This window comes from Coccinella septempunctata, chromosome 1 (assembly GCF_907165205.1).
Source record: "Coccinella septempunctata chromosome 1, icCocSept1.1, whole genome shotgun sequence".
In the NCBI taxonomy this organism is placed as follows: domain Eukaryota; kingdom Metazoa; phylum Arthropoda; class Insecta; order Coleoptera; family Coccinellidae; genus Coccinella; species Coccinella septempunctata.
This window is the reverse complement of record NC_058189.1, coordinates 15625557-15648967: the sequence shown is the minus strand read 5'-3', so window position 1 is coordinate 15648967 and position 23411 is coordinate 15625557. Positions and strand designations below refer to the sequence as shown.

Here is a 23411-nt window from a genome sequence, read left to right as displayed (position 1 = left end):
AATACGAGAGAATATGTCCGTTATTGGGACAAATTATTATTAACGATAATTGAGTCCCAAACAGTAATAAAATTTGAACAAATTTATCATGGCATGTGCTCATCGCACAATATTGAAAGAGAATGGAATGAAATGTTAATTCCCAAGGAATCAAAACTTTATTTTATACAAAAGTAACGTTGGAACAAATCTACATTACTGAAGTTGAATAATAATAATAATAAATTCGAGATGTAGATTTGTTGCAACCTTATTTTTGTTTGTAATGAAGCTATTCTCCTCCAAAATGGGGAGATTTACTCTTTTTTAATTATTTTTAATAGGGCGTAATGTAAGGATGAATTTACGTATACAAGGTGATTAAAAGTAGGTTATTGATTTTGAAATTTGTCCAAAAAACGGACACGCCCTCTCGTTTTCAATTAAGGTTGGTATTTAGAAATTAGAATAAAAAATTTTTATGATTCAAGCTGGAAAATAACCATTTGGGGAAAGCAATTTATCCTTTCAAATTTGTGAAACATCTGGATTTGACTCAAGCTGAAAAAATTGAGGAAACGCCAAATACATTTTATTTGTTATTTTTTCCTTTTTTATTATGTTTATCGACAGGTCTCCTGACAAAACATAGGGATCAAATAGCTTGAGGGACCCTCTACACCCTATCATAGGGTGACTCATAAGTTATAATCAATTGAAAAAATGGAGGATGTACGAGGATTTATTGATATCTAGTTAGCCTAGACCAGTTCCATGCATAAAAAAATATTGCGTTACCATAGCCACGAACAATAACTCATAATAGCTTTGTTTTGGTTCGCACTTGAGGCGGTTCCGAATCGGTTCAAAGTAGTGGAGCAGCAATGGTGTGGGAAGCTACACGCATGCTACGCGCGAGCTTACGCTGAATAAATAAATGTGCGACTGTTTTGAACCGTTCTGGAACCATCCTAAAAGCGAACCAAAACAGGCCTTATAAGTGTCAGTGGGAAGTTTAAGGTCAAAAGAGTAAACCAGAGTTACGCAATAAACTGAAAGAAAGAAGATGGCCACCGAAATTGTGAAAATCGAAAAATTGGAGTATCGAGCCATCATCAAGTACCTGTATTTAAAAGGGTTAAGATGTAAGCAGATTTACGAAGATATGCTTAATACCCTTGGTGATCAATGTCCTTCGTATGCGTGAAAAATTGGACTGCAAGCTTCAAAAGAGGTAAATTTTCTATTGAAGATGATAACCGACCGGGAAGACCAATTTCTGTTTCAGTACCCGAAAATATCGATGCAGTTCATGACATGATTTTATCAGACCGTCGAACTGGGCTAAAACGGATATCTGAAGCACTGAATATTTCATACGAACGCGTTCATCATATAGTTCACGTCAATTTGGACATGAGAAAAACTGCTGCAAAATGGATCCCCAAATGTTTGAATGTTAACCAAAAGCGTGCAAGGGTAAAAGCATCGATTTCGATCTGTGCTCGATTTGAAAACGATGTAGACTCCCAAACCGAATTGTTACTATGGATGAGACTTGGGTACATTTCTACGATCCAGAAACAAAGCAACAATCGATGGAGTGGCGACACTTTGGTTCTCCAAGACCTAAGAAGTTTCGTGTCCAAAAATCTGGTGGAAAATCTATCCAAAGGTGTTTTGTTTTTGCAGGACAACGCCCCTGCACACAAATCTCATGTTGGAATGCAAAAAATTCGTGATTTTTTAGTGTTTGAATTACTAGAATACCCTCCCTTATTCACCAGATTTGGCTCCATCCGACTATCATCTCTCTCCTCAACTGAAAAAAGTTTATAAGGTCGTAAATTTTCTTCTAACGAGGAGGTAATAAAAACTGTGATGGTCTGGTTCGCAGAGCAAGAAGAAACATTTTTTTTGAAAGGTCTAGACACGTTGCAGGTTCGCTGTAATAAATGTATCCAATTAAGAGGAGAATATGTTGAGTAATAAAATATTTTGACATTGAAATTTCGTTTGGTTCTATAGTAGGCTAAAAATTTTTCAATATATCCTCGTATCTTGGTTACATAGAATGGTAGACCAATAAAATATAGGTTACTTAAGAGCACCATCTACCCTGATTGTATGCGTATTCCCCAATGAATCACCCTGTGTGATAGACCGTGGTGTAGACGTCTCGAAATTTTTCCAAGATTATAACGGAAGTGTTTCATGCGGTAACAAACTTTATTCTAAATCCATATTGAGTGACTTGAAATATTCATTTTTATATTCCGTTCTTTAAGTTTCACTCTACCTTCTTTAGTTTTCAAGGAAAACTTCGGCTGAACAGAACATACTACAGATGGAACGTACATCATTATCGAAAATGTTTTTGGTAAGATTTAAATATGTATTGGGACATACTGAATGCTTAAGTTGGAAGTGTGTGGGTTACTGAACAATAATGAACAAACGTTCAACTTGTAAATTAGAGGAGTTCCTGAAATGCATTAATATTTATATCGATTAAGAATCAGTAGCTCCATTATTCAATTCACCAAATTTCCATATTAGTTACAACAGATGCAATATGCCTCATTGTTAAAAAGGAATGTCATAACTGGGTTTATTTAAGGTGAATGATTTTGCACAGAGTATCAATGAGTGTATAAATTCACTAAGAATTGTAGGGAGTAAAAAGAAGGGGTGTGGCCGATTTTTTTTTCTACATAGGTCAGAGATAAGAAGACATCGATATTTTTTTAAACGTCCATCATTATTTTGGTTATATAGAGTTTCGATGAATAGTGAATAGGTACATTTTAAGATCAAAGTCATCAATCAATCTGGAATAGCTGAGGAAGCATACGTTCATTTAGATTCCACTTCTTGAGTTTTGATTTGATCTTAACAATAAGATACCCTGTAAATTGTAAATATTTCAGTTGAAGGAAATCACTGAGAAACCTCTTCTACTCTTCACTTAACTAGTCCCGCTATACTTTTCCATACACATACCGACAGTAGCTTTTCTTGGAGTAACCAGTGTACTCGCCAGTGTAATCAGGAAAATATCGGCTCTGGCAAATATTAAAATTCCAGTTCTTATGGAGTTAAAATTATTGAATAGAAGTATCAAATACACTGCGCAAAAAAATTGACGCACATTATGGAAATTCCAAATTTATTCTACAACTGAAGGTGTTCTCAATGATAAAGGTGTTCTCAATGATAATTATTTTTATCAGAATTATGCATGCATATGTTATCCACTTTCAACGGTTTTCTTCAATACAGATGTTTTTTCCCAGCAGGAATAAAAAAAGATGATATTATCAGATTTTGAATGTATTGGCTCCATTCTAAAATCAGTTGTTCTGGATCAATTCTAGTGATCATGGTTTTTCTTTCGTTTGATTTTCTACACTCGATCGCTATGCAACGCGAAACACGCAATTTGATCCAAGAGGAATGTGCCCAAGCGGTAGTTTTGCGAGAAGAAGGGTGGACATACACAAGAATTGCAGAAAGGTTTGGAGTTTCCCATACAAGTGTGTCCAGAATGTTGCAGCGATTCAGGGAGACAGGTATGAATGTCCGAAGACCAGGACAGGGTAGACCACGGGTAACAACTGCCATTCAAGAACGTTACTTGAGAGTTTCTTCGTTGAAACAACGGTTTGCAACCGCTCGCCTTCTTCAAATTCAGCTTGAGCAAACTCATGAGGTGCAAATTAGCACTCAGACAATAAGAAATCGCCTCAGAGAATATGATTTTAGGCCTCGTGTCGCGGCAAGAGGCCCAGCTCTTACCCCAGCCCATCGAAGGGCGCGTTTGGATTTTGCGAGAGAGCATATCCATTGGGAAGAGGCCGTTTGGGAAAGAGTTCTCTTCACAGATGAGTCTAGATTCTGCCTCTGCCATTGTGATCGTCGTTCCCTTGTATACAGACGTCCACATGAAAGATATGCTCAGTGCAATTTCCTGAATACTACTGGTTTCGGGGGAGGATCGATTATGGTGTGGGGTGGAATATCTTTGACTGCTCGCACAGACCTAGTGGTCGTTGATAATGGAGCTATGAATGCTAATAAGTATATAAGGAACATTCTTGCAGAGCATGCAGTGCCATTTGCCCCATACATTGGTGAAAATTTCATTTTTATGGACGATAATGCCAGACCCCATCGTGGGCGCATCGTTCAGGAGTACCTTGAAGAGGTTGAAGTCTCTCCAATGGAATGGCCAGCAAGAAGTCCAGATCTCAATCCGATTGAGCAGGTTTGGGACAACCTCAATAGAAGGCTGAGAAGTTCAGAAAATCATCCAGCTCCTCTTAATGACTTAGGAATCCAACTCGGAGAAATCTGGGAAGGATTAGATCAGAACATTTTAAGATCACTCGTTTTGAGTATGAACCGTCGTTGCCGAGCTGTAATTAACGCAAGGGGTGGAAATACCAAGTATTAAATCACTTATCAGCATTTCAGTATTTTGAAAATTGTTCATTTCTCTTCTTTCACATAAGATTCGGTGAAATCCTGAATTTTTCTTCCATTTAATGTGTCTTGTTCCGTTCAAAACCTTACCGAGAGAACATAAAAAATAAGTTATAAAGTCAATATAGAATTAACTTACTTTAAAATTGAGATTTTCAGAATGTGCGTTAATTTTTTTGCGCAGTGTAGAATTAAAGAATGATGAGAAAACTTATTATTGTACAATATGCAGGGACTTGCTCTTTCTGAAGAGATAACTCATCAAATTCTTCATACGGAATACAGATTATGCAACCGAAAATCGATGACATTGAGCCCAACATTATTGTAGAAATAATTAAATCCATAGTACCAAGTTCACGAACACATCTAACTGGACCGGTTCATTTCGGTTCCGTAATGCGATCTACCGCAAGGCGACGAGAAATTTCAAGTGATTTCTGCATGTTTTCCGATAATAATATGCGAACAGAGGCTGAGAATTTCGTTGTGAGGAGCTTTACGCACCGGCTCCTCGTAGAATATGAAAGAGGCTAAACGGCCTTGAAACCAATTTCACGCTCTGTCGAAAGGACCCAAAAACGATTCTTCTCGCAGCTGTCATTCAAATTAGGCTTTCGCCCTGATTTAGTAATTTATTTCGGCAGAACGTGCCGGGAAATGATTTAAATACAAAAAAATGGGATTTGAAAAAGGCACCAGAAACGTGCTTTGAATGGGCGATTCACAAATTTTTAGAGTGAAAAGGGGATGATATTATTTGTAAGAAAACCCTTAAATTTAATTGACTGAACGTTTAAGCAATATGAAGATTATGATTTTAAGATCAACGGTAGTAGGTATTCACTGTAAGCAGTGTAACTTACATACAGGGTGATAATTTAAGAACTTGCCAGGCCAATTATGTCGCAACAAGGATGTTTTCACAGAAAAAGCCGGAACAGGTCAATTTTTATTCGGAGGGGGACATACTTTGAGCAGAATTGTAAGCCGAAATCTCCTCAACCCTAGGTGTAGAAGCTATCACCCCTAAATTGACAATAGGGAATAGAGGGTGAGATTTACCTCAATTGCAAATTTTTATTGATTCCTTGAAGTAGTTACAGGAGGTGATAATTTGAAAACTTGCCAGGCCAATGGGGAATTCTCCTCAATTTGGGTTATCACTGCATATGCAAGTTTAAACTGAATAATTATGAGTTTCATTCATGATTTTTTCAAATTTACAGCTGAAACTATTCAAAATCATCCTTAATATGGGGTTTTAAAATTTGAATTGCTTTGTGCTGAGTTTACGATTTGGCAACAGCGCATAGAAGACAATGAAAAGAACAATGTCCGATCAGCTTGTTCATAAAATAACAGCTGTTGATCTACAGGCGTGTACTTACTGGCGAGCTTCAACTGCAACCGGCCATAAAAATCCCATCAAATTTTACGACCTTCCTCGTTCGTCGCAGACTTCATAGACAGCCATCTTTGTCTATATCATCAAGATAAAGTATTTGTTATCCTTTATTATCAAGGCATATTTCAGTCGATGTTGCCAGCTTGTGCAATTTTCACAAAACGCTTTAAACTTTAAATACCCATTTTTATTTTTCATTTTTTAGTGCTTAAAATAATTTTTTTTTGGGAAACGGTTAAAATGGTTATTTCAAAATGTGATGTTTCAAAGATATTTCATAAAAAATACATCATTTCCGTCATAAGGAGTATTCCCTATTATGTCTGGACAAGGTTGTTTTCAGAGAAAAAGCCGGAACAGGTCAATTTTTATTCAGAGGGGGACATACTTTGAGCAGAATTGTAAGCCGCAATCTCCTCAAACCTAGCTGTAGGTGCTATCACCCCTAAATTCTTCATAGAGAATAGAGGGTGAGCTAAACCTCAATTGGAAGACAATATGTCCCTCTACATAATACTATTGTCTTCCAATTGAGGTTTAGCTCACCCTCTATTCCATATTGAGAAGTTAGGGGTGGCAACCCCTACACCTGGGATTGAGGAGATTTTGGCTAACAATTCCGCTAGAAACATGTCCCCCTCCGAATAAAATTGACCTGTTCCGGCATTTTCTCTGAAAATCCTTGTCGAGACATAATTTGCCTGGCAAATTTTCAAACTGTCAGCCCTTGTAAGTACTTCAAGGACTCAATAAAAATTTGCAACCCATAGTATTCATGTAGAGGATCAAAGCATCTTTCAATTGAGGTATAGCTCACCCCCTATTCCCTATTGATAATTTAGGGCTGATAGCTCAACCTAGGGTTGAGGAGATTTCGGCTTACCATCCTGCTCAAAATATGTCCCCCTACGAATAGAAATTGCATTTTCTCTGAAATCATCCTTGTCGTGACATAAATGGACTAGCAAGTTTTCAAATTGTCATTGTATTATGTTTTAACATAATACAGAGTTATTTTTTTTAATATTGTTAAAATATATCGAAAATACAAAAATCAGGACTATTGTGAATTACAAACCTTGTAAGGCTATGTATCAAGCCGTATTTGTTAACTCGGGGTTAACGTAGAGGAGAGAAAGAATTAAAATATGTAGAATATCAGTAATAGTATGTTTACTCGTCACATATTGAATTTTTGGTTCGTATAGAGATAAAGCCTACTCCCGTAATATTGTAGGCATTTCCAGAGGAAAATTTTGAATTGTGGCCTATACTTGATGAAAATTCATCATTTAACTAGAAACTGGATTAACTACATGATTCAGTAGGAAAAGTTACACCATTACACGTATTTCGCTTTCCCAATAGGTGATATACAATAAACCTTCACCCACACGGTGGTGCTAACGTAATAGGGAAACTCGTGTAGTGGCAAAAAAAACATGTAATTCAGTTTCTAGTTTATTTCAACGATAAATTATATGTAGATATTTGAATAGGTCTCGAAAGTTATCATCCAGGCATATTTTGCGCTCATGTTCGAATAATACATCATCTATTCGTGTATTACAAATGCATCCAGATGAGACCTCTCATCCTTGAAAGTGGTGCAAACATATAGAAATGGAGGAACATGGGTAATGAGCTAAATTAAAAGTTGAAATAAATCGCGAAATAATTGTGCTTTTCCTGCTGGAAAATTGATTTCGGAAACTAGCCACTTCAAGAGGTCTCACCGGGAATTGCAATAACGATTAGTAATTTGCTTCAAAAGTTTGAACATGATCGTGTAGCGCACGTGTGTCACGGAGTGGATATTTATTACACTTGGAACTCACGGAAGTTAATGAATGAGCTAATAACTCGAACAGGGTTGCCGTGGCACTACGGTAAAAATGGAATGAAGACAAGAACGAACTTGATAAGAGTAAAGTAAATTGCCATTTCCGTTTACTTATTCTCAAGAATGCACCGTTGTTTACTCAAGAAAATCAATGGTTCCTCTTACGCTCTCGTAAATGTTATGAGCCATACCATATTCTTGTAGATTTCGAGATATTACTATCCAAACACTCAACATTTGAATATCATTTGTTTTTCAAAATTTTGATAATATAATCGCAAAAATGCACATTTTCGTGGTCATCATAAAGGGCAATTTGAATGTTACTTTATCTCCCAATAAAAATCAATTACAACCACTATTGATGAGAGTGGGAATTACAATATGAAGAGAAAATATAACCATAGCTGATTCTATAAGAATAAATGAGAAAATACTAGATGTTAACAATTATAATCAGTTTATTCCTTTTTTTCTATTGAAAAAATTGTTTATTTTCATACCACCCCACGTTTTTCATGAAGTTTTTCATTAAATTTGAATGTTTCAAGAATTAAATGATAATATATAAAAATTCTTTGTTCGTGGTTTTCTGAAATTTCATTCATTCTATCCGAAAAGATTTTTCTTATCGAACAACTTGGATAGAATGATGAACAACTCTTGTAAATACTGAACAGTTCTAAAATTTTCAGTTTATTCTATTTTTTATCGTTCGAATTCACAATATTGATTTCAGAGTCACCTAAGTAGAAAGCTACCAGTACCTAAGTTCTTTACGAAGGGAATATACGATTTCTGACTACAAAAATGTAGAGTGCATACCAAATTTGCTCTCCCCTAAGGGTATTTCTGTATTTCAAGTTTGAAATTTATAGGCTACTTTTTCCTGACGAATGCATAGGTGCTCACAGTTTTTTTATACAGGATGATTCATAACTATAGGGACATAGGCTAAGGGCAGACTGTTTGGACCGTTGAACTTTGGAAGTTACAGGGCCATTTGAAAATTATTCCATTTTCAGGGATACTGTGTATCTCGAAAACCGCTTATGATATTTTCAGGTGTAAACTGTCCTTGATAGATATTCTCACGGAGAATTCATTGGCATATACAAAAAAAAAAATTCTAGGCTATCGTTTTCGAGTTATAACTGAAACTTATGGGACACCCCTCGGAACATCCTATATTTTATTTCAACATCAAATCACAAATCTTTTTCTGATTGAAATAATATATGGTATTTAAAAATAGTTTTGATAATTAAAATTAAAATTTTACACTTAAAAGCCGATTTATCCATCTTTCAAAGGTGCTTGGACAATTATTAAAATTATGACAGTAAATCTCCTTTGTTCCAGAATATTTCAAAGTATTTCCCTCGGTATTTCCACTTGTGGAACATTTCAATTATTATAAGATAAAAAAAGGAAAAGAAGGTGTTAACGCCATTGTTGATCATCAAGAAGAAATCAAGATTGGAATTTTGTACCTTTTTTGATGGTACTTGATAATCTTGATATACAGGGTGAGTCTATGACTCGTACAAATATATTAGTACTAACAGTAGATTCTTGAGGTCAAAAGAAATTATTTTTCCCTTTACGATCTTTTCCAAATTGACTCGGTTCAAAAGGTACAGGCTGTTGAAAAAACATACTTTTTTTTATCTTTGTTATATCTCACAAACGGTTTTGTCCGAGGTTTTGTCGAATTAAATGAATTTCGGAATACAGTTTTTCATTCATTTGATGAATAAAATAAAAGTATTCTCTATATTTTCTCGTATAACGCACCGTTTTGAAGTAATTTGATGTTCAAAAATAAAAAAATGTCTGCGAAATTTGAAAAAATGGGAATTTTGCTGGTGTCACAAATTTAGTTAGATATTCGGAAGGTTATTTTATTTTTCCAGCGGTGGCACAGCTCATTATAAAAATTTAAAATGGGCGTATCTTTTTATCAGGGCCGAATTGGAAAAAATGGTATCGGAAAAAATTGTATTGGACCTCAAGAATTTACCGTTAAAATATTCGTACGAGTTAAAGGTTCACCCTGTAATTACAACCTCTGTAACTTTCAAAGTTTAACATATATCAAAAACTGAAACCATCTTTGGAGTTTTCATGAAAAATTAACCCATAAATTCATATCTCCAACGGTTGCACAAATACCCTTATGGGACAACGAATTTGGGATGCACTGTACAGGGTGGGCAAAATTGGTGATACCTGAACTACAACTTTTTAACCCAACGAGATAGAGAAAAACGAATGTACCATTCATGTCGTCTTTCTTCGAGAAACTAATAATGCCATCAACTGCATTCTTCTATCTTCTTTTGTTTTTGAGTTATAGGCCAAAATTTAAATTTGGGCGATTTCAACTTTGTTCATTATCTCCGTTTCTGTTTGTGCTAGGATGTTGAAATGAAGACATTTTACAGACACATTTTTTATATCAATCCAGTGGCATACTATGATTTTTTCCAACAGGTTTGTTTGCTGAGCTATAACATAAAGCTGTGTTTTTTCTTATGAAATCAATAGTTTAAAATGACTTAGAAAGAATCGCCATTTTTTACCGTTTCAGAAATATATTATACACATCACCTTCAGTATTTCTAAGTCATTTTAAACTGCTGTTTTCATAAGAAAAAATACAGCTTTATGTTATAACTCAGCAAATATACCTGTTAGAAAAAATCATATACGCCACTGGATTGCTATCAAAAAAGTGTCTGTATAATAATAAGACAAGTTTTTTCAGGAATTTGGACTTTAATGCTTTTTTTGTTGAATTTCTTTAAATCTTCACCAACGTTTCGGATTCAATTTGATCCTTTATCAAGGCTAAAAAAGGTAACAAAGTATAGTTAAATTTTTTTTTTATTATTATTATTATAACATGGACGAAAATCCAGATACAGATGTCTGTATAATGTTTTCATTTCAACATCCTAGCTTAAACACAAACGGAGATAATGACCTAAGTTGAAATTTCAATTTTGACCTATAACTCGAAAACAAAAGAAGATAGAGTAATGCAGTTGACGGCATTATTAGTATCTCGAAAAAAGACGACCAGAATGTGCGATGCATTTTCCTCTATCTCGTTGGGTTAAAAAAGTTGTAATTCAGGTATCACCAATTACATTATCATTTGTGTAATTTCTACATAAATAAACTTCCATTACCAATATTACCATTGACGAGGATCGTGATTGATTAATTCCGTTAATCTCATTCGGTGTTTTCCGAGTGAACATTCTTGAGAAACGACTAAACGTGCAAACGGCAACCCCGACAGAAAAATTGTACCTACATGGCTCGGGAGGAAAGATGGGGAAAAACCGTAGAACGGCACTCCCTTCATAATCGGAAAAACGATATAACTTGGTTAATAGCGTTAACCGTTTACCATCGGCGCACAAATCCTATGGCACAGATGTCGTTCGGCTTATTGCACCAGAACCGGCCGGTCAATAAACTTATCCCAGGATCGATTTATCTCCTCACTTCGACATACGAAATCGAAAGAACACGCCACAAGCAATCACTGTACTCCTCTCCCTGGGCGAAACGATAACGGAAGACCAGTTTTCGAAGAACAACACAAGTGCACAGCCGAAGAAAGTTGTCACTGGTAACGTACTAACAGTACATATGTACATCCAATTTCTGAGCTTCGCCGATGGTCAAAATGACTTGGCGTTGACTTCGACGGCGCGGCGTCCTGATCTCGCGTCTAGTTACCTGAGGAACGAACGTACGGATCTAGTCGCAAGCGCGGGGCACTTGATTGCTGGAAAACGTCCGCGGCCGCCTTGATAGAAGAACGGGTAAAGGATGATGGTGTGGCGCAAATGGACCCGAGGAACTGAGTTCGCGTTTGAAGGAGTTCTCGGTAATAGATGAGAGGACGGTTCGGGGGGCCGAAGACATCGAGTGCCGACCACGACGGCATACAGGGTCGGTGCAAGAGGACGGAACGGTACTCTATTCCATGACCGTCGCTAGGGTGTAGACAGGATAGACGACCAAAAAAAAAAGGTCGTTTGTCCACACTTTTTTTTTTCATTTGTCCAGGTACCGTTTGAAAGATATGGAAAAAAAGATTTTTTCGTCGACCCGAACAAAAAACGACATTTTACGTATTAATTTCTCCGAACAAAAAGTCGACTATTTTCGAACGCGAGTACTTTTCGTACTGATTTACTTTTCGTCCGGATATTCATCACTAAGCAATATACAGGGTGTCCGGGGATAACTGTACATACTCATACCAGAGATAGAGTTGGACTAGCTGATTGCGGATTGACTATAAAAAATTAATTTCTGGATTTCCCTAGAAAGCTACAGGGTGATTTTCCAACTTCATGGAAATACTTAGACCATCATAAAATCCAAACTTATTGACGGATATTATTGAAACTTAAGAGGTTATTGACACATGCTAAGGTTGAGTTAGAAAGATATCAATTATTCCATTATTCCAGGGCCGGACTCATTAATCTTCATTTAAAGTGTTCAGGGTAAAAAAAACACTTTGTATTTCGAATTACAAATAATTGAATCGCTTTTTAGAAAGAAGCTTAATTATGCTTCAATTTTTGGTACCGCTCAAAGTTGTCACATCAACAATTGTTTTTTTATGAATTTCTTAATTTGGATAAAGTTCGAAAATTGCAATTTATTTACCTGAACAGGACTTAGTCATCTTGTGCAGGTCGAAAATAGATAATAAATTTTCTTAAAAAAGTCCCTGAAGGTGAAGAAGTCTATAATAATTTGTTGATATACTGGGTGGCCACCCTAGACGCGGATTTCACTTTGAGGGAGTGAATGTAGGTATTTTGAAAAAAAAAAATTGGTGATGTGTATAGGGTATACTGAAGCATATTTCAAAATTATTCTTATGTATACCAGGTGTTCGACAACAATGATATAGACCAAAGTTACACTTCTTCCAGTCAAGAGAACAGCTGATGAACAGAATAATCAACTGTTGCGATATTTTAAGAAATAATGGCGATATGATTCGGAAGGCTGTATCCAATTTGAAAATTCGGCAAGAGAAATGTATACAAGCTAATGGTTTTCATTTCGAACCACTTTTGAAATATCGTTGATTCAGCAATTCATTCGTTCCTATTTTTATTTTTATTATAGGTACTCTTTTCTGTATTTTAGTTTTTTTCATTTGTTATTGTTTCGTTATTGAAGTGCTTATTAAAGCTCTGAACTTTTTTGTAAATTTTCTACTAATGCTTTCGCATTTTATATTCAAACATGAGATTTTCAGTTCTCTTCATGGTGAAAAATTCAATTTTTCGAACATTCGAAATACAAAGAGTTTTTTTTCACTCTGAACACTTCAAACGAATACTGATGAGTCCGGCCCTGGAATAATTAAATAATTGATATCTTTCGAACTTGACCTTAGCATGTGTCAATAACCTCCCAAGTTTCAATAATATCCGTCAATAAGTTTGGATTTTATGATGGTCTAAGTATTTCCATGAAGTTGGAAAATCACCCTGTAGCTTTCTAGGGAAATCCAGAAATTAATTTTTTATAGTCAATCCGTAACCAGCTAGTCCAACTCTATCTCTGGTAAGAGTATGTACAGTTATTCCCCGGACACCCTGTATTATAACGTGCGTTCAAAAAAATTCGTCGTCAAGTAGGCTATGGAATTTTGAACGTCGATATTCCGTGTCTAAACGTAATTCTTAGCTTGTGCTGTATTATTTTACAGGCTACTGTCAAGTTGAGCGTTTTGGAATGTTGTTAAATTAAAATTATCAGCAAATAATTAAGATGATTTTTACCGACGTACAAAAAGTATTCATCCTACTTCAGGAATGGGGAGAAAATATAGAAGGCGAGTGGAAATATTCTGTTGAGAAATGTTTCTGCGGCTTCAGAATGGAGTATCCCAAAACGTTGCCTGTAGATCACCAAATTTTTCAAAGTACTGTTTCGCGATGTTACTTTTTTTACATAATTCAAAGTACAAAAACCATAATGAGTACCTCCATTCGTTCAAGAGTTCAAGACTCATGTCTGTGACTTATGAAAATTTTTCCAATCGCCTCAGATTGTTTGGATTCTTGTAATCTAATTCAATGAAAAAAAATGCTTTTCGCAGGTTGGAAGAAATCATTATTAGATGTGCAAGTAACTAATTCGGAGAAATTGCCTTTTCAAACAAAATTACGATATTTAGGTTAATGTCATCAATGTTTACATTTGGCAGTGGAGTGATTTAAGGAATGAATTACGTTCAGACACAGAAAATCAACCTAGAAAATTCCATAGCCTACTTGACGACGAATTTTTTTTAACGCACGTTAGATCTCGGGGTGAATGAATTAATTTTGTGACTACAGAATTTGATGAAAACATAAGTGCCTGTGATAATAACTGTCATTCGATGTTGTCAAAGTAATTCTCTACGAAATCGGATAGATTATACCAGTGAATAAGGTACAGGGTGTCCGAGTTAAAGTGTCCTTATACCTTATTTTGGAAATTGAAGGAGCTAAATAAATACGAAGCTTGTCTGTAATCGATTGAACTTTTATTTTTATAACCCACCTTGATACAGGGTGCTCCGTTTTTTCCATGTTGGTACATATCAACTTTCTTATTTTAAATGGAACACCCTGTATATTATTGCATTTTTGAATTCCTTGTCGAATTTTAAGGTAACCTTGGTGTGACACCCATGGTCCTATATAGTACCGATTCTGAGATATTCGACTTTTTCTTAAAATTTTGACAGCTGTAGGTGCTCACTAAAAAAGCTGATACTAGTTTTCTAATGAATGTATCAAAACCAAATTTTGCCCAACTCTTGTCAACATATTGGATCATACGTTACATCTCTATTTTTAGCAATCTAATGTACAGAAATCGAATTTTGTGTAGTAGTTTGAAGCCATATATGTATATGCTGATTTTTGTTCAATAGAAAACTCGGTTTACGCAACACCTAATTTTTGAGTTCTACGGAGTTGCCTCCTCTGTTAGGGTGCCAAATTGGGACTTTGCCTAGGGCGCCAATTTGACTAGCGACGGCCCTGCAGTCTATTCATCCTACGGGTATGCATCGATAGCAACGGCGACGGCGGAGGAAGATAAAGATGAAACGGGACAAATGGAACCCGGTATCAGGTGATCGTTGGAGATGTTCAGTATGTCTATGATAAGAAGCCCGATTTTAGTTAAGTGCTTTTAATATTTTCGGCCAAAAACCTTTAGGTCGACAAAAAAGTGCGTATTTTAGGAAAAGGTTCTTTATTTCTGAAATAATCGAAATATTTATTTTTTTGGTGTATTAAGGCTCACAGAGAACATTACAGAGGGATTCCAAAATAAACAAGCTACAGGTCTTGTTTTACTAGACGTCGCCAGAGCATTCGACAGAGTATGGCATGAAGGATTAATATATAAGATGAGATGTGCTGGATGTTCGATCGAAATATGCAAGTTGATCAGGAATTATCTCAAAAATAGAAGATTTTACGTGAAAGTGGAAGGATAATGCTCCACAACAAGAGATATAGAGGCTGGAGTACCCCAAGGGTCAGTGCTTGGGCCACTTCTGTACAACATATACATTCACGATATTCCGAAGAATCCAAGAACCATGCTAACGTTATATGCTGACGACACAGGCATAGCAACTCGACACCGCAACCCAGAAGTAACAGAACGAGTTCTACAAGAAACGATTGACGAAACAAATGACTGGTGCTCAAATCAAGCTCAATGGACAAAAGAGCCAAGCAATATTATTACAGAAGAGAAGACTGCGACCCACAACGAATCTAGAAGTGGACGGCAAAAAAATCGACTGGAAAAATGAAGCCAAATATTTAGGAATAACGCTTGACAAAGGACTTACTTGGAAAAGTCATATCAAACAAGCAATCGACAAAACGAAAGCAGCGATGAATAGACTCTACCCTCTAATAGGAAGAAGAAGCCACATGTCGAAAGAGACAAAATTGAAGATAATCAAAGCAGTTGCTAGGCCTCAACTCACCTATGGATCAGTTGCCTGGGGTTTCGCGGCAAAGAGCCATATCAAAAGAATTCAGGCCACTGAAAACAAGCTGCTACGATGTGCAATAGATGCACCTTGGTTTGTCAGGAATAGACAGATTTATAGGGACCTAAAATGGGAAACCATAACGGAATTTATGAACAGAAAAGCAGAGAACTTATTCAAAACAGCGAAAAACCATCCGAATCAAGAACTCAGGAGATTAGTGGACTACGACCCAGAGGAAGACAAAAGGAGAATGCGAATTTACCGAAGGAGACCAAGAGGTCAATTAAGAAGGCAAGAAGAGATTAAAATAAGAACATAAACTTATTGAAAAATCCAATAAAGTGTTACCCTATAGAGGATAAACACATAAATCCCAGCATGATAGTGTGCGAGAAGAAAACGGACTAAGGCCCGTAAAATTAATGGTAGTTTAAACTTCCGATTAAGAAATCTCCGATCAAAGTTAATCCATGGTTTAAACCGTCCTGTTGAGATCAAGTACACAATGAGAAGAGATTAACTAATCCTGTGCAGTTCCCAAAATAGTTGGCTATTTGAACTAATTGTGACTCATCGTTTGTAATTTCTTAGTTTTCTGTGTTAATCTTTTGCTCCTGTCAGACTGTTGTGATCTTTGTATCAGCATTATTATTGTTATATTATTGAGGTGCGAGGTAAAACATATGGTTGATACATAGGATTCAGTGCTTCGTTTCTGAAAATATCTATACTTATTTGCTATCTAACGAAAGACAAATTTGGAAGTGGAAATAAGGAATTGCTTTTGAAATTAGCAATTCAGAAGATGGATTCCAAGTCAGACTAAATATGAAATTGAATGTTGATATTTCACCTTGAGGTAGGGTGGCTTATATCATACATATCATCCCATTTATCACGAATAATATATGGTCTATCATAATACCTATTGAAATCATTCGTGCAAGATCTCAATATCTGAATCCGAATCGCTATCATAATCCAATTCTATGTTCATTTTCAAACATTGAACTCAATAATTCTCTAACCGGCAACGCAAACCTAAACACAATTTCTTGAATCAAAACAAACAAGAAACTTCAAAAAAATTCATAGAAGCAGGTAGAAAACAATTTCATAGAATATATACGGTTTAATCCCTTTTGGATGGTTTAAACCTACCGTCCCGAAGGTTTAAACTAATCGATAGTTTAAACCATCCTTGATGGATTAACTATGTTTGATTTTAAGAAATAATCGGTATCCAAAGTTTAAACCCTCATTCTTGGTTTAAACTACCATTAATCTTACAGGCCTAAGAGATGAACGGTTTATAGGCAAATGCCCGGAACCAATATCAAGAAGCAGTTAAGGGTTTTTAGTGGGTCTCGAGCTCAGGAGAGTGAGAATCCCCACACTAGTTCCCCCTCAGGAGAGGGTGGTTCGTCTGACTTGCAGATTTTCCCCCTGCTACAATATTTCAACCTTGACCATTTTCAATAATCAAAGTAAAGAAGAAATTGTACTCTATAGAGCCTCCAACTTCTCAAATTCTTAACAATCATCAGTTCATAGTCAGAAAATTGAGTCAAAGTCAAAATATACAAGTCTTCTTTCTGCCACGTTTGAGTGCTAGGACATCCCAGCTTTTCTACCTTAACACCCAAAATACCAATATTTTCTTACAATCAACGTTAAATTTTGCTACTCAGATCTGACATCGCTATGATTTCAGGGTCTCTGTTCTCTATCTGTGGTATTTATTTGAGTTTTAATGCTTGAGATAGCACTGTCATAGTTCAGGTTGTTTTCTGTGATACTTTTCTGTGGAATAAATAAATCTAGTTCTCATAGCAAAACCTTACTACATGTATTTATACAATCATGAGGATATGCAAAAGAATGACGTCTAAAAAAAACGAAACATATTTCTACCTATTGCTGACAAAATATTTATTTAGAGAAAAAGGTTACAATACAACCAAAACTTTTCCCATGTTTGTTAATTATATATGTCCGAAAATTTAGAGGTTTTTGCCTAAGCCGGTTCTGCTACGAGGCAGCAAACTTCAGATTCGTATTCAGCACCCCAAAAAATATATCATTCTGTTGAAAAACCTTCTACCGCACTCATGTTATCTAAAAAATAACATTTGATTAGACTAAATCATTTCAGAATCGATTGATTAATGAGTTGATTATCTCAAGATCCTTCTTCGTGCTCTATACTGCTACACTCATGCTTCACACTAATTAAACAAAAATTTAAATTATGACTTGAGCGAGTTTCGATCACGTGGAATCGAAATATTTTATATACCTACAGTAAAACAAGATTCAAACATTTATTACTCGAAAACTATTCGAGGCAAAGTCATGCGGCAATAGATATTTATGATATAACTATCATAAAGTTTCATATTACGATATGAGATGGGGAATTTGATAACCTATCGATTATCGTTATATTAATTTATGATAGGAAAATAATACAATATTTTACGTTCTATAAACCAGAATTATTAATTATTCACTGAAAAGAGCTACCTAGTTAATATACATAAGGTACAGAAACTAAAAGTTCAACCCAAGTCATAGCCCTCAAGCCCAAAACGAGATTCCTCGAAATCTCAAGTGAAGGTTTGATTCACGCTGGTCATGTGAAAACATATGGATCTTGTTTCAGTACACTGCACCGAATAATACCCTTTCTACATACAACTAATCGACAACAATTTTTTTTTTGAAAAATGACTGTAACAATCTTCAATGGCAGGAATAGCCACAAAAAAGTCTGGAAGACAATCAGGCAATAACAATTTCACCCCTGCTCTTCAAAGGGCAGAAAAATTGCAAATGCAAGAAAATTTCTCCGGAAAAGATTTTTGTGTGTGGTTTTGAATAATCTTACAGCATCTTTTTTGTTCTTCTTCTCGAGAAATTTCGTTGGAAATGATGATGTACTGCATGCAGCATTATGACTATTATTTACTCAATTTCATATTATGAATAATGAAAAAGTGCTAACTGAAGACAATGAATGTAATCATTCTGTTACGATCTGCATCGAACTAACCAATTTGTCATCGTAAGGACAACTAAAGAAAGAACGTTCCACCGAAAAGGAGTAGATGCTGCCGACGGTTTCGGTCTCTTTTGACCTCGTCAGAGCAACACAACTCTTTCTCCGAAAGAAAATGCTGTAAATTAACGGACTCTACTGTTAGTAGCTTCTGAGTATTATGAAACACTCGAGCGCCATCTAGTATGCAACGAGATGCAGTTCAACCCTCCCCAGATCCCAACCAGACGAAGACAATGGCATATGTCCCATATTTATACTATGTATATGAATAATATTGTCCTCACGATAGCAACTTTTTTCCTTGAGATTCAGTTACGTCAATAGATATGAAAGGAGGTCCTATAGGAGAGCCTCAAGTGGTTTATCCCGTTTTTTTTAAATATTGTCAATAACGGCTTCACGTGAGACAGGGGACGACGATATGTTTGGGGTCATTTGAAGAAGTATATCGTGAGAGGGAGGAGAACAGTGTTGTCTCAAGACAAAGTATTCGAGGAGCACTTGGAATTGTTCTACGCCAGTGACTTATTGTTACCACAAGGGCAAATCAATAATTTAAGGACATCAAATCAAAGACAGTTTTTTTGTTATAAATATGCTTGGACAGGTCAGTTAGTATTTTAAAATGCGCTCATTTTGATGTGAGAAAATGTAACACAGTTACCAAATTTGATATATGAGGTCATCGATAATTTCAAATCTAAATTATCGCTATATAACTGTTGAGGAAAAAATATAAATCTAGCCCTGGATGACAGCGACAGTAGTTGAAAATAATAATTGTTTCTGTTAATGTCATTTTTTCTCTCTTAAAAAGTTAATTATATATTCTGACGACCAGAGGACCTCATTTTTATTCCTTTGACCGGTTCTGACGACGAACAATAACATTCTCTCAGATGAAAAAGCGCAATTTAAAATACTAACCGACCTGCCCGAGTATAATTTAGAACAAGAAAAAAGTGTTTTTGATTTACCGAATTTATACCAAGTTGGAAACTTGCACTACATAGCATTGACAGTTTTTCATTCTGAAATGTATTGAAAAAGTAGCAAATTGAAAATCAATAAGTTGGCACATGTATTTGATGATTTAATGCAGAATGGACTAACGATTGCAAACAAATGGATATGTATCTATTCATCAATCAAATCAAGCTGATTACCCGATCAAACTTTGGGAAACCGGGCATAAATCTTATAAACCACTGATGGTACTCAGAATATCTGTGACTCATGTAGTTTTCCATTTTCCGAGTTTCCATCGAGTTAGAAGCTTCTTCGTACTGAAATTCTAAATTTCTCATATCACGCGTGCCTCGAGTCAGAAATCGATATGGCATGCCAATTTAATTGAAAATAATAAACCAAAATTGAATATTTCCACTCGACATATGACCTAAATAAGGGCTAATGGGTAAAGCAACATAAATTGTTTTCCGTGAAACATCATACACAATTGCAAATGAATAATTCAATATCCAACTCTCGATCGCATCCGCATATATGCTGCGCAAATATTTGTGGAAATGAATTCAAACGTGAAGTCTAATGCAAGTGATCCTGGAGGTAATATTCTACATCAGACTAACAAGAAAGCGGTACCTGCCAAACCGAATCATGTGAATATTATGTTTGATCAACCTGCTTCCTGGAGGTGATTTTCAATTATGCTTCGTTCCTCCTATTCTGGCCCGGTTGGCATAAGTGTATTTTAGTGGAGTATTACAAAATGGAAAGGAAACAATGAAAACTGGAATTTCCTGCAAGAACTTTCAAAATAACTGACCAAGAATAACGATTATGAGAAATTAGCCTTGGTAAAATACACTGCGCAAAAAACTTAACGCACATTATGGAAATCTCAAATTTATTCTACAACTGAAGGTGTTCTCAATGATAATTATTTTTATCAGAATTATGCATGCATATGTTATCCACTTTCAACGGTTTTCTTCAATAAAGATGTTTTTTCCAAGCAGGAATAAAAAAGATGATATTATCAGATTTTGAATGTATTAGCTCCATTCTAAAATCAGTTGTTCTCGATCAATTCTAATGATCAATAGTTTTTCTTTCGTTTGATTTTCTACACTCGATCGCTATGCAACGCGAAACACGCAATTTGACCCAAGAGGAATGTGCCCAAGCGGTAGTTTAGCGAGAAGAAGGGTGGACATACACAAGAATTGCAGAAAGGTTTGGAGTTTCCCATACAAGTGTGTCCAGAATGTTGCAGCGATTCAGGGAGACAGGTATGAATGTCCGAAGACCAGGACAGGGTAGACCACGGGTAACAACTGCCATTCAAGAACGTTACTTGAGAGTTTCTTCGTTGAGACAACGATTTGCAACCGCTCGCCTTCTTCAAATTCAACTTCAGCAAACTCATGAGGTGCAATTTAGCACTCAGACAATAAGAAATCGCCTCAGAGAATATGATTTAAGGCCTCGTGTCGCGGCAAGAGGCCCAGCTCTTACCCCAGCCCATCGAAGGGCGCGTTTGGATTTTGCGAGAGAGCATATCCATTGGGAAGAGGCCGATTGGGAAAGAGTTCTCTTCACAAATGAGTCTAGATTCTCCCTCTGCCATTGTGATCAACGTTCCCTTGTATATAGACGTTCACATGAAAGATATGCTCAGTGCAATTTCCTGAATATTGAGTTCCTGATTTCGGGGGAGGATCGATTATGGTATGGGGTGGAATATCTTTGACTGCTCGCACAGACCTAGTGGTCGTTGATAATGGAGCTATGAATGCTGATAAGTATATAAGGAACATTCTTGAAGAGCATGTAGTGCCATTTGCCCCATACATTGGTGAAAATTTCATTTTTATGTACGATAATGCCAGACCCCATCGTGCACGCATAGTTCAGGAGTACCTTGAAGAGGTTGAAGTCTCTCGAATGGAATAGCCAGCAAGAAGTCCAGATCTCAATCTGATTGAGCAGGTTTGGGACAACCTCAATAGAAGGCTGAGAAGTTCAGAAAATCATCCAGCTACTCTTAATGACTTAGGAGTCCAACTCGGAGAAATCTGGGAAGGATTAGATCAGAACATTTTAAGATCACTCATTTTGAGTATGAACCGTCGTTGTCGAGCTGTAATTAACGCAAGGGGTGGAAATACCAAGTATTAAATCACTTATCAGCATTTCAGTACTCTGAAAATTGTTCAGATTCGGTGAAATCCTGAATTTTTCTTTCATTTAATGTGTCTTGTTTCGTTCAAAACCTTCCCGAGAGAACATAAAAAATAAGTTATAAAGTCAATGTAGAGTTAACTTTCATTAAAATTGAGATTTTCAGACTGTGCGTTAATTTTTTGCGCAGTGTAAATAACTGAATTACATGGAAATAGCTATTGGACAATTTATTGAAATTCAATTCAGCTATGAAAAAGCATGATGATTTGTTCTTCATAAGGTTCAACTGTTAAAGTTCTATCAAAGAAAATAACTCCCACAATTTGCATGCTTTTGACTGTTGCATACTGTTAAAGTTCCATTAAAGAAAATAGGTCCCACATTTTGCCACTGACAGATGCATACCGAACTCCAATTTTTTTTTGGAAGCTACAAGGGTAGGTAATCAACCTCTTCAATTTTCTGATAACATGTCAATCTTTGTAGAAACAAATTGTCCTTTTTTCAAAATCGTGTGGCATATGCAAACTGATACCTGAGATAAAACCCGAACAGAGGTTCGTGGAGCTTCTGTCATCATATTTTCATTATTGCTGAATAACTCAGAGGTTTTCTTGTTTGGTCGACCACTTCCTTTTTTGCTTGAACATACCTGTTTCGTCAACACATCACAAAACAGTACTTTGGAAAGATTTATAATAATCTACAGTTACATTGGGATACTTCTAGGGAGTCGTTGGAATATTTAAGAATTTTTCCACTCTCCTTCTATTTTCTCCCCAATTGTGAAGTAGGATTCAATGGTAAATGCTTTTTGCACGTCCGTAAAAACCATCCTTATAATTGTCTGACAGTTAATACAATCCAAAACTTTAACTTGACAGTTCACCTGGAAAATAGTACAGCACAAGAATCAGGTTTAGACACGAAATATGGACGTTCAAAATGTCATAGCCTACTTGACGACGAATTTTTTTGAACGCACGTTATACCCCAACAGCTTCTTCAGTCAGATGAACGTTCTGTTGGAATTATTAAGCTGATAGCCGAAGCCGGCCCTTCTTTATGTCCATGAGGACATGAGGCAAAACTGGCAAAAAGAAAGGCTGATCTCGCCGGTTTCCCAACCTGCAACGTCTTCTTATAGATGGGCCACGGCCACGCCTGCATATTGTTGGATGTTCGGAAGACGGTCGTTTTCTTTCTTACTTCTCGAATTCATACAACGACGGGAATGGGTGGATACGCCCATGAATAATGTTCGTATTGTCGAATTAGAAAATGAAAAATCTCATTACGTAAAAATGTTGATATAACTTAGACACGGCTGACCGAAAAAAGAAAAAAATAGAAAGATGTAGCGGCAGAGTTGTACCAAGAATTTGAATGAAATATCTGCGAGTCACACAAAGGGTTA

General features: G+C 36.1%; 1 protein-coding gene across 8 annotated transcripts in view; it reads right to left on the bottom strand.

The window, feature by feature from the left end:
* Positions 1–23411, bottom strand: part of LOC123322835 (disco-interacting protein 2) — a 179353-nt gene that overhangs the window by 153142 nt on the left and 2800 nt on the right. For 4 of the 8 annotated variants that reach the window (XM_044910866.1, XM_044910867.1, XM_044910868.1 and 1 more), the window contains exon 1: positions 11041–11359. The exons of 1 other annotated variant lie outside the window; for it this stretch is intronic. The gene's annotated coding sequence lies outside the window, so the exon portion shown is untranslated. Of the gene's footprint in view, positions 1–11040; positions 11362–23411 lie in introns of those variants that run through there. 3 more of the 8 variants (XM_044910863.1, XM_044910872.1, XM_044910865.1) reach the window with 2 other exon arrangements.